We start from the raw sequence: 16,879 nt of genomic DNA on the forward strand, positions 1-16,879 counted from the left end.
TAGGGAGCTACGGATCGTACTCGAAATCTACGGTTTCAGCATTTCAAACGGATTATCGAAAAAATTTAATGATTCTGCGGATAAATGAAAATTCCACCAGATGACTAAAAAAAAGGTCATCAAGTTTCTTTTTGTCAAAATCAGTACATTTTTCGATTTTCGTCAAACCTACGGACTTGAGCGGTTTGCAATCTGGTAACGCAATGTCAACACATGAGACTGTACGAAAGGATTCACATCAGCTAATGAAGAAAATTCTCTTCTCCGAAAAAATCTATTACACACAGGGTTGCCAAATTTTTGCTCTCAAATTCAGGAAGTTTGAAAATAAAAATCATTTTGGCCTTTTTTTATTCAAACTGTAATATTTGAGACACCAATCAAAGCTTTGGCAAAAATATTAGTATTAGTGGTATTGATATTAGTTCGCAAAATTAAGCTTAAATGAGGTAGAATTGAGTTTTCGTAGAAAAAAATACGCAAGAACAGTTTGATAAACTTGAAAACCAAATTTGGTTTCTATAGCAATGTGAACAAATGTTTATATATGCCAATAATTTTGTTTTCCAGTCATTAATCCTATCGTCAAATAATTTTGATAAAAAGTACATTTGCTAAGGTATTTTAAATTTAAATACAAATCAATCATTCATTCCGTTCCTATACTCATTATTTTGAGCATTATACAATTGACTGATTTTTAGGGAAATACATGATATGTTTTTCCATAAAACATACAGCTTTTCATGAGGAGTTTCGCAATATCTTAAAAAAATATTATAGTTTGATTTATTTTTAATTTTTTTCCAAGTACTTTTACACATAAAGTCACATATATTCTAGTAATGTCAATTTTACTCAGATAAAGGTGCGATTACACAAGGCAGCAACATTAATTTTTTCAGGTGCCAAAAATGTTAAAATGCGTTTTGACTAATTTGGCAAATAAACAGCTATTTATTTATTTTTTCTATTAGCTCTGGTATTTGAAATAACTTTAGAAAGTAGGTAAAAATTCCTTTTAAAAATTCATGTACCTTTTCTACAAAACTGTAGAATAAAACATGATTTTGAACATTAAGGTTTGGATACAATAATCAACTTTCCCGAAAACCGCAAGTTATTTTGACTATGAAGTTGAAGTTGTTCCCCGTTCTGTTGAAAAGCAATTCCAATGAAATTTTAACCCAAAATGAATTATAGATATTTTTGAAAAAAGATTTAAACGCTTTGCAGTCTTCAACAAAAAAGTAAAAAATTATAAAAAGATATCATTGAATGATTTATTATAAAACTGTTTTATTTTAAACGTCTTATCAGTAAAACTAGAAGCAATAGTCAAAATCTGACAAAAGATTCGAGCTCAGGACTTCCAATTCTTCTAAAACCAGTTAAAAAACATTCATAAAAGATTTGAATCCTGCAGTGTGAAATTTTTGAGTTTTAGGATAAATCCTAATTTATCAGGACATCTGGCACCTCTGGAGCTAACACAGTTTTTCTTGGTACGTTCATAAATAAAGACACTGCTCTTCAAATCAGAGGTGCCAGGGATATTCTGATTTTTCAAGAATTATTCTGATTTTCGGGAGACCGTCCTGATTTTTCAAAAACTCTTGAATTGTCCAGATTTTCTAAAGGAAATCGAACCTTTAATTGAATTTCCCATTAAACGATCTGTAATAAAACACTTAAACCTCTTAAACCTCTTAAACCGATGTCAATCTTTGATTCAGATGCTATTTAAGCGGTGTTTTTTGATGTAAACTGCAAGCCAGCTAAGAAGTTGATATCATCTGTTGCATAAATGAAGGCGTCTATGCCGTTATTTTTCCTTCATTTATGCAATCCAAGAGCTGCAATTTATTTCCACCAATCTACTGGTGTCCAGAAAATTACTATTTTTTATCGCGGTGTCCTGATTTTTTTTCTGGAAACCACCTCGTCTTCGAACGCCAGTTTTGACAGTTATTTTTGCAAGAAAAAAAAACCAAAACAGCAAACAACATTGGGCATGGTAGTTACCGAGGTTACCGAAATCACAGACTGTCTTTTCACAGAATTTTCAGCAAATTTTCATAACAGAATCTATGTTACAGAACACAGAATTTTAAAATTTTCACAGATTTCACAGAATTTTTAAATTTTGAATGGATCTTGAATTCTGGATTGGATTTTGATTTCTTACTCTAAATTAGAAAAGTATGATGAAATTGGCCATGGTAATTGATTTTGCCCAACTAAAATATGAAAAAAAAACCAATTTATAATGAATTTTCCTTGAAATTCAAGGAAATAGCATCACAGCATCCGTCATAGAATTTTTGGAAAAAACTCAGATTTTTTCGGCAACCTTGGTAGTCACCTGTGCTGATCTATCTCTAAAAGTACAGTATTTTCTTTATTTTAAGAAACATATTCTGTTCGCACAGAAGACAGATTTTAATGTAAGTAAGTAAATAAGTAAATAAGTAAATAAGTAAGTAAGTAAGTAAGTAAGTAAGTAAGTAAGTAAGTAAGTAAGTAAGTAAGTAAGTAAGTAAGTAAGTAAGTAAGTAAGTAAGTAAGTAAGTAAGTAAGTAAGTAAGTAAGTAAGTAAGTAAGTAAGTAAGTAAGTAAGTAAGTAAGTAAGTAAGTAAGTAAGTAAGTAAGTAAGTAAGTAAGTAAGTAAGTAAGGAAGTAAGTAAGTAAGTTAAAAAGTAAGTGAGTAAATATGTAAGTTTGTAAGTAAGTAAGTGAGAAACTTTTTGAGTGCGGCCTGCCGCAAAAAATTCAGATTCAAATTAGCTCGTGGGTTCAAAAGATTGCTCACTCTTGATTTCCGCCATTCAAAATTAAAGCGAAGCGTAAAGAAAGTAGTTGTAACTGGTCCTGCAAAAGGTAATTGTTGGTTATAAAATTTTTCTTAAATCAGTTTTGTCTTAAACTGCCAAATGAATCTGATGTGATTTTTCATTTGAAAGATCTATATATATGTAAGTGGTGAAAATTTTAACAGGTCAAGTTATCATCAGATTGTCAAGATTGTAGTTTCAAATGACGCTCTTTTTTGCAGCTGAACTTGAGTGTTTATAAAGTCGAGTCATAAGTAGCGGGAATAAAATTTAGAGAAAATCAAGAGAAATCCTATTTTACCGAGCAGCTTGGCAAAGAGTTAATCATTAAGCTAAGTAGCAATTGACAGAAATTTCAGAGACAGTTGCATTTTATGTTCAGTGTACACAGTTGAAGCAATACTTGAAGTTCGATTGTTAATTTTTTTTAGTATCAATCTTGAGAGGAAGGCAATATTACATTAATCTCATACATTCTCGATGCGCTTCCTGAAAAAAAAAACCGAACCAACCTTCACCTTTTCAAAAGTCAAACAACGTTGTCTAGAGTAAACTTTCTCTCTGACACTATCTATGTTTTCCCAACAAACCGATCTTCTTTATTTGATCGTCACGTTATACAAACGTGGGGCTGATAATCCTTAATCGGTCGTCTTGCCGGGGTAAGGAAATACCTATTCGATCCGTGCAATATTTATATACGGTTTGTCCACAGCTTAAACAAATTTGTGAGGCAAACCAACTCGACTGTAGGTTTATTTGCATTTTTCGCTCCCGGTGTGTGTGAATAAGTATTTATTGAGCAACAATTCACTCACTCATATGTACAATGTGTACATAAACAGAGTACAGTCTAACGACAGCCGGAATTCCTGTACGTTCTCACAGTTCACGGACCTTCCGTTGGGCCAGGCCCTGATGTTATTTTTTTCCACTCTATCTATGATGTGAACGTAGGATAAACAATCATACGATTCCGTAGGTCGTCCGTCTATTCTTAGAGCCGTCGGATCGAGGAATACCCTCGAGGTTGAGCAGAAGCTAACGGAAAAAGTCCGACAAAAATAAGAGCTCGGGCTAGCTGACTAACTAACTATCAATAATCGAGAACATTGATGTCCGGTTCTGATAATGCTCCATTGCGTTCGGTCCCAGAGTGCATTCAAAACAAGCCCCGATCCGGTGATTAACTGGACATCGAGTGTGTCTGATCGCCTAGCTTTATTAACCATATTAGTTGGGGTGCAAGGAGCGCATTTGATTGATTAATGGATTCATTAAATTGATTGCTCTTCTTCCTGTTTTTGCAAGAAAAATAAAGCTTCTTCTAGGTATAATTTTTTTTAGATCATTTAACTGTTATTTTAGTTTAAGATTTTGCAGACACCTATACTGATTTCAGAATTCATGTAGTGTCTATTTCCGGGTGTTGCTTGAAAATTAATTTTTAAATCCTGAACTGTAGATAAAATTTAAAGTTTGATTTTTGTGTTATAGATACAATCAAAACTATCATCAAGCTTGCGTTTAACCATCAAGGGTGAATTCCTCTCCCACTTATCACTTCGATCGGAACAAATTGCTTTTCGATTCCACTAATCTAAAATAAAACACCGTGAATTAAACTGCTTATCAAGCTCCGTGGAGTAATAACAAAAAATAACCTTCGGAATGTGCAGTTAAAAAATTGCACACGAAATTGGCGACCTGCTTCAAAGCGCGCTCGTGGGAAAAAATGACAATCGCAAAACTAACTATCGGTTGTAAAGTGTATTTTAGGCTGTTGTTTTATCTAGTTGTAGGGTGAACACTCCAATACCTGGAATTTTTAATGTTGTTAAGTAAATTAACAAAATTAGACGAAACCAGAAAATTAAAAAAAAAAAGAGGCTTAAATTTTGAAAAAAAACATGATTAAGGTATATTTTATATTTAATTTCGGTATTCGGTAACTGCAGAAGTCAAATTGAACAATACCTTAAACAATCACCTTATAGTACCTCTACCTCAAGCCTTCTCATCTCCGTGATCTCGTTTCGACCCCTTTTTGCTGTTATTTTCTAGTTATAACACCTCGAGTTTGTGCGAAAGTTCTCAGCTTTGATAAAGTCGAGAGCCACCGCACCTAGCAATTTCATCATTTAAATCTGCGTCAGCTAGTGGAGCAACACAAATGCTATGTATGTCGGCAGTTTATCTCGGAAAAAATGGTTGCACCTTGCAAATTTTGTTTAATTTGTTTAATTGTTTATTTGAGTAGTTCAACTATTATAATCGTACTATTGGCATATGGGGTATGTAGTTTAGAATTTCAAAATTGTATTTCAACATCAAAATATTTAAGGATAGAATAGGGATAAATTTATCTGTGGATGTGAGTTCCCAATTGTTTCAATACATTTTTGAAGGGGTCTAGCGAGATTAAAAGAGTTTGACAAACAATTAATTTATTAATCCGTGTCTCTGTCTTCTATAAAGATTTCTTTTGAAAAGAAATTCTTTTAAATAGAAATCAAGTTAAATTTAATGTTATGAGCATTCGTAGATAGCAGCACTGACAGATTGTTGATAACCACCTCAACTATCGAGCAACTCGTAATGCTTGTCATTCAAATACATTGTTGATGGAATATTTTAATTTCAAATGATCACCTGTATACACAACGGGAATTTTCTCAAATGGTAAAAAGCATCTTATGAAAACTTTCGATAGTTCAACAAGCAAAAGTTTTGATTGTAGCCTTGAGCGAGATTTCTAAATTTGACACATATTTTGAATAAGCTTACGTTTTTCTAGTCTTTAAGAAATTTAATGTTCTATATTATTTGTCTTAAATTGTGCTCTTGTAACAGAATTTATCATTCTTAAAAAAAATTACAGAAACACATCGAAAAATAAACATTGGCGATTTGTTAGCCCAATTCTTAAGAAAACCAAACAAACCACACAAATTTACTGCGGCCAACAGCCACCACCACTTAGCACCACACGATAAAGACCATCTTTTACGTTGTTTTTTTTTCAGTTTTTTCCCATCAACAATAATATGGTCGTAAAGTCTGAAATCTGATATGCGAGGGCGTGTGCGAAAATTCTCGACTTCGATTAGATTGCCCTCCTCCGTTGCTGCTCTGTTTCATCGTCACCCGTTCAGTTTTTTATAACCTACGAGTCGATAGGCCTGATAGCAGCTAGCTAGTCACCCTCTGACGTAAGATATAGACCTATCTACAGTCGGTTTAACAGCTGATTGAAGCTGATTTTTAACTGATTGGTATAGAGAAGTATGTAGAATTTTTGTTATTTTGCCGTTTTGTATTTGTAGGGATGAGATGAAAGATATACAGAATATAAATAAAATTTAATTAAAAATAACATAAAATAATATTTGTATTCGGCAGCACTGAAGATAAATAAAATAAAATATACATATGTCTATGGCAACGTTTGTTTTTTCTAGTGTTGCCAAATTAACAAACGTTGCCAAAATAACGGTCTTTGAATTGAGACAATCAGAATCGTAAAATCAGGACAGTATTTATGAAGAAAATTTTGGAACTGAAATCAAAAGACAAAAATATTGTAACTTGAAATATCATCACAATGTTCGACGTTCTTCCCAAGCAAAAATTGTTTTTTAACACTAATTCGCTCTTGAGTGTCGATATGACACAATTGGAAGTTTGACGGCATGTTATTTTATTCGGGTGCATCCTAATAATACAATTTCTTGAGGGACCCTGAATGAATTATTGAAATCTTAAATTTTGTTGTTTTTTTTTATGGACGCACTCTGAAAGCCCAGGAAAAACAATTTCTACTAAAAAAATAGTTCTGGAAACATCGTAATGCAACTCAATGTGTTTCTCACGCATGTTCAGCTACAACACTTCAGTTTTTCGTTATTTAAAGTCTAAGAAAAAAAAAAATCTGAAAACACATGCCTCAGAAAAAAAGACTGTAGATCAACTATGGAATGATAAAAAAATCACTTAGTGTCCATGAAATCTGAAGTTAGAAGCTATACGTTGCACATAAGGATATTTTTTTTTTTAATTTTATAAGATCATGACCACATAAAATGTAAAAAAGTGGTGTAAAAATCGTACTTTTCCATCAATGAACCGTCAAAATGAAATCACACCAGATAAATTTTGAAAACAGAATTGGAAAGTTCCAGTAATTTGGCACATTTTCGCATATTTAGATTATCAAAATACAATCACAGAATTTTTGACGAATTTTCAAAGGTAGCAGTTTTTTATACTATTCGTCAATTTGCGTTTTTTTCAGATTTTCTATCACTTTAATTAAATTTTACGCTGTCTGGTAAGTTGACAAAAAACTCAAAAAACAGCTGCCTTTGAAAATTCGTCAAAAATTCTGTGATTCGTATTTTATCAATCTAAAAACGCGAAAATGTGCCAAATTACGTCAACTTTCCAATTCTGTTTTCCAAATTGATCTGGTGGTATTTTAACGATTTTGACGGATCATTGATGGGAAAATACGGTTTTTACACCATTTATTCCGGCCGGGGGTGGTGACTTGTTGTCCTCTATTGGTAGAAGCGATATCTTGGTGATAGCACGACGATATGTTGATCCTTCGCTAAAGACATCTACGGCGCGTACCAAATTATCACCGCCAGGGAACACTGCTGTGATGCGGCCAAGTTTCCATTCGAGGGGGGGTCGGTTGTTGTCATGGAGGATAACGATCATGCCAGGTTTGATGTTGTCTTGCACGGATGTGTTTTTCTTCCGCACCTGAAGAGATGACAAATAGTCCCTGGACCAAGCTCTCCAAAAGTGCTCACGCATAAGCTGAACATGTTGCCATCTGTTTAATCGTCCTATTTTCTCATCACAATAGGTAGGGCCTGATGGTGCTATCAATGGTCGACCGATGAGGAAGTGTGCTGGCGAAATTACCTCCGGATCAGCAGGATCGTTGGAAATCGAATACAAGGGCCGGGAATTGAGGATGGCTTCGATTTTACATAACAGAGTGGCCATTTCTTCGAAGGACAACAAAGTGGTACCGATGATTCGCTTGAGATGATATTTGGTGCTCTTTACAGCGGCCTCCCAAAGGCCACCAAACTCGGGAGCATTTGGCGGGATGAAATGCCAACCGATTTCTTTCGACTGGCAAAACCTATCGATTTTGCTGGCTTGCTGCTGATCTTGGAACTGCTGGTACAATTGATGGAGTTCGTTGCTGGCACCTTTGAAGTTGGTTGCATTATCGGAATGCAATTCGGCAACCATTCCTCGGCGGCTGATGAACCTCTCCAGGGCAGCGATGAATGCATCGGTCGTCAAATCTGACACCAATTCCAGATGGATTGCTTTTGTGGCCATGCACACGAACACCGCGACGTATGCTTTGACCACCTTCGGACGATAGGTACCTTGTTTCACTTGGATCGGACCAGCATAATCGACACCGGTGATGTTGAATGGCGAGGAAAATACCACACGCTGCTTTGGCAATTCACCCATCAGTTGCTGGACGTTGGTTGGATTCACACGGAAACACTTGATGCATTGTCGTGTTACATTGCGAACGGTGGAACGGGCGTTGAGCAACCAGAAACGTTGTCTAAGCGCTGAAATGAGCCCACTCGGACCCACATGGAGAAACTCAAGATGCAAAGCTCGGACCAGTAGCTTTGTGACCGGATTGTTGTTTGGTAGGATGAGCTGATGCTTTGATTCGTCGGGCAAGTTGGAATGTCTCAGTCGACCACCAACTCGAAGAAGACCGTCGGACAGGATGGGATTGAGAGCTGCTAATCGTTTGCACGGGACACCTTTTTGGACTCGTTTGATTTCGTCGTCAAATTCCAAACGTTGAATGACACGAACGATGACCAACATGGAATTTCGAAGCTCGTCGATAGTCAAATGCGGATGCAACACACGTTCCTCTTTTGGCTTGCGGCGGTTGTTCAGATACCTCAACACCCAGGCGATAATTCGTTGCAGCCTTCGGAAACAGCTCACATCGGTGAAAACGTCCAACGGTTTTTGATTGGTTGCCAGAGTAGTCACCAAGTTGACTTTTAACTCCGGCAATTCATCATCGGGGATGTCTTCTGGGCGCTCTTCGATGAAAGTTGCTTCGGTCAGGAATTGTGGGCCTTCCCACCATGTCGTATTTTGGCTCAGCGGGAACGGCAGTAGGCCTCTCGACACAATATCGGCTGGATTCAACTGCGATGGAACGTAATGCCACTGTTCGTGTTGGGTGTGGAGATTAATTTCAGCTATTCGATTGCGCACAAAGATCTCAAGTCGGTCGGGGTGTTTTTTGATCCAAGCCAAAACGATTTGACTGTCGGACCAAAGTAGTACTTGACGAAAAGTGATGTCAATAAAGGAAACTATTTTTGTCACCAATTTGACTAGAAGCACTGCAGCACACAATTCTTTTCTTGGAATGGACAATTCGTGGAGGGGGGCGACTTTTGATTTGCTACTCAGCAAGCGAACCTTACAGGAACCATCGGGGAAAATGCTTCGTATGTAGACACATGCACCATATGCTACCATAGAAGCGTCGGCGAAACCATGCAGCTCGTAAGCCACAGCCTCGTTGAATGTCACTTGGCGGGGAATTGCAATTTCGTTGAGGTGAGAAAGTGACTCTCGGAGGTCGTTCCAATGCTTGAGGCTGTCGTTGTCGAGATGATCGTCCCAGTCCAATTTCTTTCGCCAAAGTTGTTGAACCAGGAGTTTGGCGATGACGATGGTTGGCGATATCAATCCCAATGGATCGAACAATTTGGCGATTTCGGAACACACAATTCGTTTCGTGGTGGGCTGCTTTTCGTTCACTGTCGGGGGAGTGCATCGGGCAATTAAAAGTTGATCAGTACTAGGCACCCACAGTACGCCTAGGACCTTAATCGCTTCGTTGATGTCGAATTCGTCGTAACGTTTGGTGGTTTCTTGCTCATTCACCGGGATGTGTTCGAGCAATTGGGTTGAGTTGGAGCACCATTTGTGGACAGGAAAACCACCCTTCAGCAGAATGGCCTTCAGTTGTCGTTGGATTTCAATCACCTCGTCGATGTTGTCGGAACCAGACATGATATCGTCAACATAGCAATCATGTCTTAAGATGTTAGCAGCTTTGGGAAACTTGTCTCCCTCGTCGTCGGCGAGTTGTATCAAGCACCTGGTTGCTTGAAACGGAGCTGATGCGGTCCCATAGGTGACGGTTGTCAACTCTAGAACCTGCAGGGGGTGTTTCGGGTTTTCTCTCCAGAAAATGCGTTGATAACCAGTGTCGTCGGGATGCACTCGTACTTGTCGGTACATTTTGGCGATGTCAGCAGTAAAAACGTAACGATGTTTGCGGAACCTTAGCATAATGCTAAACAAGTCGTTTTGAACCACTGGGCCGACGGTGAGGACGTTGTTGAGGGAAAGACCAGACGGGGATGATTTTGCGCTTCCATCGAACACCACTCTGCACTTTGTGGTGGTGCTGCTGGGGCGAAGTACAGCGTGATGTGGAAGATAATATTTCCCACGCTGGGGCGGGTCGTCGGCTTCGTTGATTGTTTGGCAGTGAGCAAGTAGTTGATATTCACGAATGAATTCAACATACTGGGACCACAGTTCGGGATTTCGTTGCAAGCGATTTTCCAGCATGAAAAACCTTTTCAATGCTAGGTTTCGGCAGTTGTCCAGCTTGTCGGCATTTGGTTTCAACGGCAATCGAACGGTGTACCTACCGGAAACATCACGGGTGTGGGTGGCAACAAAATGTTCCTCACATTGCTGCTCTTCGGCTGTCGTTTTCGGAGCGGTTGGAACTTCCTCAAGTTCCCAGAATCTGGTGATGGAATTTTCGATGGATTCCACCGAGGCTAGTTGGGCATATTGGATGGGCTCATAGTTGGATTTCGTTGTCAGGGTACCAGTCACAAGCCAACCAAGGTGTGACTCTCGGAGTTCGGGTAAACAAGAATCCAGTATGAGATGGCCGGTCTTGAGTATGTTGAAAAACAGGGCTGCTCCAACCAGTAGATCGATTTTGTCGGGCTTGAAGAAGTTCGGATCTGCTAGTTGGATACCATGGGGGAAATGCCAATCGGTAATATCGATGTTGGTTGATGGGATCGGACCAGTCACCTTCGGAATGACTAGACACTCCAGCTCGGTGCGGAAATCACTACAGCGTGATTGGAGGTGAACCTTGATGAGATGGCGGGCGACAGTTTTGATTTCGTTGATGCCACCAATTGGAACTTCGACCTTTCGTTTCTCGAGACGCAGCGTGTTGGCCAACTGATCGGTGATGAAATTTACCTGGGAACCACTGTCAAGGAGAACTCGGCAGGTTTAGGGTTGGTTGTCGTTATCCAGGACGTGAACGACAGCGGTGAGCAACAACACTGTTTTGGGAGAAGCAGTGTAATTGCATGGCATGGACGAAACGGTTGGTTGTTGTGCGGCTTGAGAAGGGGCATCGATTTGGGTGGTGGGTGTAGCTATCGGTTTCGGTTGTTGTTGTTGTTGATCTTCGTGGAGCTGAGTGTGGTGTCGCTTACCACACTTCTGGCAGTTCTTGGTTGATGGACAATCCTTCGAGCGATGACCCTTGGTTAGGCAATTGTAGCACACTCCGGAAGCTCGAACCTTTTCCATTCTTTCGGCACTGGGTAGAATGGACAGCTTGTTGCATTGGAAATTTCGGTGCGGGCCATCACAAAACGCACATTGGATGGACGGTTTGTCGAACGCTGCGGTTGCTGCGTACGACCGCTGATTGGGGACCTTCGGTTGAGCTTGCTTGGTTGTAGATGGTTTCGGAATCGGGATCGGGCAAATGGATTCGCATCGTTCCAACACTTGGCACTGACTCTTGAGAAAAGCAATCGTGGATCGGTATTTCGGCAACTCTCCGGATTTGAGTGTTTGTTCCCAAACCTTCCGTGTTGATGGATCCAAAGCTGACGTCAGCAAGAAAACGACCATCAATTCGGACACTCCAGTCAATTCTTGCTGCAGATAATCGAGACACTCGACATGCTTGGAACACTCGTCGAGAAGATTCCGCAGTTCTTTGTAGGATTCGGATGTCATCTTTTTCAGCGAGAGCAAGCCACGGATGTGGGTCTCGACGATGATGCGATGATTTTCGAATCTCTCGGTGAGGATTCTCCATGCGTGTGCGTAGTTTCCATCGTTGATCGTTTTGGCGTCTAGAACGCCAGCGGCTGCTCCGATGAGTGCTTTGTCCAGGTGGTACAGCTTAATCGCATCGGAATCGCGCGACTGAGCCATCACATCCTGAAACATCGCTTTGAATTTGGGCCAATTGGTGTACTCACCGTCGAATGTCGGGAATGGCGCTTTCAGTGGCTGTTGGTGCACGATGACTTGCGGATGTGGTGGAGGATGTTGATGTTCCATTATTTGGGCTTCGATGCTGGCGGACGTCCAATCGTAAAGCTGCTCGAAGCGGATGTAGTTTTCCTCTTGTGAGGTTAGGTCTTCGGCGGGTAACAAGGCGACTATTTGGCTGTGAAAACTGGAGAATTCACCATATGCTGCTTCCAGTTTTCGGGTGTACACCTTCAGCTGCGGTAAATCCAGAAGCATTCCCTTCACTGCGTTGTGGATTCGGGCTACCTTTTGATACACCTGATTTCGTTGGCGGAACAGTGAAGAAAGCTGCTTCATCGTTTCGGCGTCGACAGCAGCGGCCGGCTGCTCGAAAGATGCAAGCGGTACCATCGGATTCGGGAACATTGTTTGAGTTTGATCACGTGGGGACTCGGAACCGTCGCTTTGGAGGTTATGTTCGTTCGGATTCGGAAAACCTAAGAAGTCGTTCGTTTCGTCGGGATCTGTTCTGGCGGAACCTTTCGGGGGCGTTCTGTTGAGCGGCATCTTTCCTTCGGTTCAAATCCGGTTCGAAACAGGACCAATGTTCGGGCGGTGAACAAATTGCGGGTGGACTGTATAAGGTTGGAGTTGGCGTGGGCGTCGGATGATCGGGTCGGAAAATTATTCAGGCGGAGTCGGGTCGGAATGCTTGAATTTCTTCTATCGGAGAGGACGGTTCCACTTTGGAATGAATAAACTTGTAATTAAACTCAAAACTTTATTACTATAAGAGAAATACGAGATTTCGATGTTGATCGTATGCAAATTTTTCTCTAACTGACCGTTATTTTTCACTTGTGTTGCCAGTTATTTTCAACGGTCATTTTTTGTAGACTTCTTCCGTGCTGGCAGATTGACAGAAACGGAACACCATTTATTCTACATGATTTTTTTGGTCATGATCTGAAAAAATTTCAAAATTATATATCTTTTTTTGCAACGTATAGCCTCTAAGTTCAGCTTTCATGGACAGTCAGTGAATTTTTGTTAGTATTCCTTAGCTGATCTACAGTCTTTTTCCGAAGCATGTTTTAAAGGATTTTCTCTTTAAATTTTGAATAACAGAAAACTGAAATGTTGTAGTTGATTACTGTCTGAGAAACATATTTGCTTTACATTACGAGGTTTCCAAAACTATAAAATCGGTTTAGAAACAAGTGAAATATAATGGTTTTATTTTGAAGTGTTAAATTGACTCTCCAGGGACTGATATAAATTTCAGGGACGGGTGAGGGTTAATATGGGAAATGAGAAAAAAAAATGGATATTTGGGTTACGCAGTGTGGGATCAAATATTAAATTTTCAAGACACGCTTGTTTTTGCTATAAATTGATGTAAGGTAAATGTTAACCCAGTTTTGGTAAAACATTGTGTATCATATTTAAGTTTGGAAAAAACAATGATAAAAAGATAATAAATCTTTATATTTTGGGATCGGTTTATCGGTTGTCTTCCCAGCTTTGAAAGTTTCGAAAAACTCGAAAGAAAAAAATAAATTAAAAATAAATAAATAATTTTTTTTTAATTCTATAAATATTTGAAAAATTCAAACAAAACAAACCGTGGAAGCTGTAATTTTTTCATCCTCGTAATCGTGTTTTTCTAGTGTTTGATGTGAAATTAACCAAAATTTTAGAGACACGAAAGACCTTTTAGGCTAAAGCGTCAATGATCTATACAAAATGAAAAACGAAATTTCAATTTAATTGCTTTCAAGTTTTGGATCAATTTCCTAAAATTTTCTTTGCATTATTTTTTATTATCCTCTGTCCCCTCGTTATGTATAAACTCCAAGAGGCAAAAAAAGAATTTCAAATATGTTATGGCAAGCATTTTAAACCGATAAAACTGAAAAAAATGATGAAAATGACAAAAAAAAAAGACAAAAATGACAAACATTACAAAAATGATAAAAATAATCCAAATGACACAACATATTGACAAAGTTGATGAAACATATCGAAAAAATTCATGAAATTTAGGAAACTGTCCAAATCGACAATTTTGGCCAAATTGACAAAATTTCCAAAATTTAAAAAAAACTGACAAACTTTACTAAATAAACTATATTGACACAATTGACAAAATTAACAAATTTATAAAATTGATCAATTTAAAAAATTTAAAAAATTGAGAACATTGAGAAAATTAAGGGAATTAAGAAAGAATTAAAAACAATTGGCAAATATGTCAAAATTGAGAAAATTGACTAAACTGATAAATTTGACAAAATTGACAAAATTGACAAAATTGACAAAATCGGCAAAATTGACAAAATTGACAATATTGACAAAATTGACAAAATTCACAAAATTAACTAATGTGACAAAATTGACAAAATTGACAATATAGACAAAATTGACAATATAGACAAAATTTACAAAATTGATAAAATTGATAAAAATTGAAAAAATTAACAGGATTGCCAAAATGATTTAATGAAAAAATTGAAAATATTTATAAATTAATGTTTTCAAATTTTTTTATATCTACAGTAAATTCGAATAATTTGTACCCTGCGTTGCCGCATCGTATTTTACTCTAGCAGTTGTTATTTTACCTAATTATTTTTTCAATATATTCGCTTCCTTTACTTGAGAGGTTGAGTTATTTGAAACACATGTTTGGGCATCTTTCTTTAAATTGTATTCTTTATTTTTATACCTCTTCCGTTTTGCTGTGACTCCAAATAAAGTAAGTTAAGTGAGATTATAATGTTATAGAAACGGTATCATACAAAATATTCCTGAATTTAGTCGTTCAAAAATTTTCATTTTTTTTGTAAATTATGTTATTTATATGAAAATTATTTTGAAATTCATTTATCCTTTGAAACTTTTTGGATCTAAATACCTCTTATTCGTTTTGGATTTACTGCGTTCGAAATTCTTTAATCATAATTCTCAATGTAGAACTCTATCATTTATTTATTATTTTGTGTCATGTGAAACCAAACATGATTTACAGGCTGTAAGAAAGGCTACAATCCACTGTCAAGTGTATTAAGTCAGTTTTCTAAGGCGATTAGACCAAGCGAAATTAAATAGGTTCATCACTAAATCTTGATTATTTTTCAATGATTGAAATGTTTTAATTAATTTTAAATGTTTAGCGAATATTCGTTAGTTTATGAAAATGAATCATCATTTGCTTCCTTCCTTATTATTTATTAAAAACGAAAAATGTTGTAAGCCTTTCTGTGAATTAAATCATTTGCTGAGAAAAAACCTTTTTTGTTCAAATATTTTCTATCATCGCTTCCATTTAAAAGATTTATGGGGCTGACCTTAGCGACTTTTTTCTGTGCCCATTTTCGAAAAGCTTTTTCCCAATTAATTTAAATTTTCTCGCGAAGCCATTTTTTCTTCTTTTTCATTATTTTTCAGTGCCGCAATAAATCATTGCATTGAAGTGTTGAGCATGGTTTGAAAATCATGAAAAATTCATAATTTCACAGATTTTAAATCAGATTTGTCAATCTTACATTTAACTTTTATTTCTAGAAAAATTTTACACGTTTCATAATCGTTTTTTAAATTGATAATAATACCTCTGGGATAAGCTTTCAAAAGCTAAATCATGAAAATTTTAATGAAATTGGTAATGCGGATTGCTTATTTTGAATTGAAATTTCTAAATTCAATCAATGTTATTTGCCTATGAAATTTCTGAGAATAGCATCACACATAATACAAGATAACAAAAAAACTTTTTCCGAGGTGCAAGGATCTGAAAAAATGATTAAATTAGTTTTTTATTGTCAACAATAGTTTTCGAGATAACGTTAAGAGGTAAAAAAATTGTTATTCAATTAAAGTTCTTTTTTATATTAAACTGTAAAATACAAATTCTTATTGATTCGATGGTCAACTTTCCCTAATACCGCAAGTTATTTAGAATTTTAAGAAAAAAATGTTTAAAGTTTTCTTTTTGTTGTTTTTTTCAAACCTAAATTGAATCATTGATATTTTCAAAACCGCAAATCATTTCGCAGTCTTCAACAAAGTTGTTGAATAAATTGAAATCTGTAGTATCTCAAATTCTATAACTTTCTTTAACGATGTCAAAAGAAGTTGTAATTTTATTTTTTGAAATTTTAAAGGATGCCAGTTCCGGTAAAAAAGATGGACTGAACGAACTAAAAAAGCGAAAATTTGAAAAGTTGCTGCTTGGATGTTTTGAAAAGATGCCAGCTCCGGTAAATAAGACAGGCCGAAGAAGCGCAAGTTGGAAAGTCTACTGCTTTGTTTGTATGAAAATGATACCAGTTCCTGTAAATAAGACGGATTGAAGAAGCTCAGATTTGAACGTCAGCTGCTTTGTTTGTATGAAAATAATTCCAGTTCCGTTAAAAAAACGAACTGAAGAAGCGCAGTTTTGAAAGGCTGCTGCTCTGATTGTATGAAAATAATACCAGTTCCGATAAAAAAAGACAGACTAAAGACGCGAAGATTTGAAAGACTGCTGCTTTCTTTGCATGAAAATGACGCCAGTTCCAGTAAATAAGACGGACTGAAGAAGCGCAGATCGCTTCAGATTAATTGTCAGTTCACGACAGACAACTAACCACAATTTTATCAAACATCCAAAAAAAGATTATTACAAATCCTTTTGACATAGGTCGAGCAATTTA

At 37.0% G+C, this 16,879-nt stretch overlaps 1 protein-coding gene across 1 annotated transcript in view; it reads right to left on the minus strand.

The window, feature by feature from the left end:
* LOC129749068 (E3 ubiquitin-protein ligase goliath-like) overlaps positions 1–16,879 on the minus strand; it is a 227,129-nt gene that overhangs the window by 78,910 nt on the left and 131,340 nt on the right. The window lies entirely within an intron of this gene.

Source organism: Uranotaenia lowii, chromosome 2 (genome assembly GCF_029784155.1).
Source record: "Uranotaenia lowii strain MFRU-FL chromosome 2, ASM2978415v1, whole genome shotgun sequence".
In the NCBI taxonomy this organism is placed as follows: domain Eukaryota; kingdom Metazoa; phylum Arthropoda; class Insecta; order Diptera; family Culicidae; genus Uranotaenia; species Uranotaenia lowii.